We start from the raw sequence: 1722 nt of genomic DNA on the forward strand, positions 1-1722 counted from the left end.
TAACTTATTATTACTGTTAGCAAAGTCAGAGAATAGGCAGTTATTTTAAGAGACATTTAGCAATTATCAACGAGTTTTCTTTCAGACATCCAGAGGGATGAACTTGAAGGCAATGCAGCAAACACAGGAGACTGCTACAACAATATGGGGGTGTGTCACACTTTTTAAAAGATAATGCCTGTAAAATTACTTATGCAGCAAGCAACACAGAGCACATATGACAAATTTTAAATGACAGCAATATACTGTCAGTTATCTCCATTGTCCCTCTGCCTTAAAATTCCTTCTTTTAGGAGGCTGATGCTCCCAAAACAGCGAGGTAATCTTCATCACAGAGAGGAGGTGTGACAGTTTGCTCAAATCTGGATGTGTGTCAGTCTCAGCATTTCCAGGTGAGTGATATTACCCACAGGCCTGTGTCCATACCTTCCCCTGCCTGTAATGCAATTTTGCAGTAGCAGGATTAGAACAGATTGCTGGCATTATGGCAGCAAGGATATTGTTGCGAGTAGTTTGGCAACACTTGTAGGTGTTGTGATGCTGGCTCTTTGCTCAAGGGCAAGGACAGGGAAGGGGTGCTGGATACAGAACAGTAAGAAAAATGATGTCAGGAAAGTTCAGAAGATGACAGTAGTGACAGTAAATAAGTCTGAAATTATTTTAGGTTTACATACTTTAAGTCCTCTGTGACTGAAAACACAGCCAAGAATTGCTTCAGCAATATTCCTTCATAAATCTGCATAATAATCTCTCAGAGGGGCTTTGGTGAAATTACAAGTATTCATTTACTAAATTGGGTTCAGTGTCTGTATCATACGCTGTATGAATATTCAGTGCCATGAATTCACTCAAACTACACTGAAGTTAGCATGGTCTGCAAACTATCTCAGATGATAACCCAGGTAGAAAAGTCTTTCTTTAAAACAATATATAGCCACTAGAATCTGATAAAGAAACTTCTAGCAACTAAGAATGATGGCAATAAAATCACAGGTTTTTGTTTTTTGAAGGAGTTTCTGATCTTATATCTCTGAGTTCAACAACATCATGTTCTTGCTAGAAAGGGACTGAATATAACGATAACTGCCATTCAGATACAAGAGAAGTCTGTTACAGGGAGACTAATAATGGAAATACTGGATATGCAGTACTGTGACCTTATACAGAAAACTGTGTCTACTCTTACAGTGCTGATAAAACTTTACAGAGAGTCAGAGTCAAATTTTGTGCTGTGAGCTGCGATAAACTGTAATCTTGTACAACTCTCCTGTGCTTCATGTGCTCAAATACGTGAAAAAAACGCATAAAGTAAATCCAGGATAGCAAACATCTGCAGGGTAATAATTCTCACCATAGTGCAAAATGGATTGAACATATATTACCTGTGCTGTTGCTGAGCCTTCTCAACCCATCTTATTTACTCTTTGTCCAGTACTTGCCTGGCTAACCCAAGCTGTCCATCCCTCCTTCCCACCAAGCCAGTTGCTTTGAACATAAGATGCTGTAACAAAAAAAAAAAAAAAAAGTAGTAATGCACATCTTGGATATTTCTGAAGCTGTCTGTAGCAAAGAGACAGAACCAAGAAGTCACTCATCACACACTGAAGCTGGAGTACTTCAAAGGCAAAAGTTCAGTGGGTGGTGTCTGTGGACCAAAAGGCACAAAAGTGAAATGCAGTGCAGAAAGGCAATTACAACAAACTGCACCAGTTCATAGTTTTT

General features: G+C 39.0%; 2 long non-coding RNA genes across 2 annotated transcripts in view; one reads left to right on the forward strand and one right to left on the reverse strand.

Annotated features, from left to right (window-relative positions):
* Positions 1–1722, forward strand: part of LOC104910543 — a 43801-nt gene that overhangs the window by 24492 nt on the left and 17587 nt on the right. The window contains exon 3 of the long non-coding RNA XR_793176.3: positions 294–392. This is a non-coding gene — a long non-coding RNA (uncharacterized LOC104910543). The remainder of the gene's footprint in view (positions 1–293; positions 393–1722) is intronic.
* The window catches only part of LOC116216538, a 16294-nt gene that overhangs the window by 8945 nt on the left and 5627 nt on the right, over positions 1–1722 (reverse strand). Inside the window, exon 3 of the long non-coding RNA XR_004159479.1 lies at positions 1383–1501. This is a non-coding gene — a long non-coding RNA (uncharacterized LOC116216538). The remainder of the gene's footprint in view (positions 1–1382; positions 1502–1722) is intronic.

The sequence above is a fragment of the Meleagris gallopavo genome, chromosome 4 (assembly GCF_000146605.3).
Source record: "Meleagris gallopavo isolate NT-WF06-2002-E0010 breed Aviagen turkey brand Nicholas breeding stock chromosome 4, Turkey_5.1, whole genome shotgun sequence".
Lineage (NCBI taxonomy): Eukaryota > Metazoa > Chordata > Aves > Galliformes > Phasianidae > Meleagris > Meleagris gallopavo.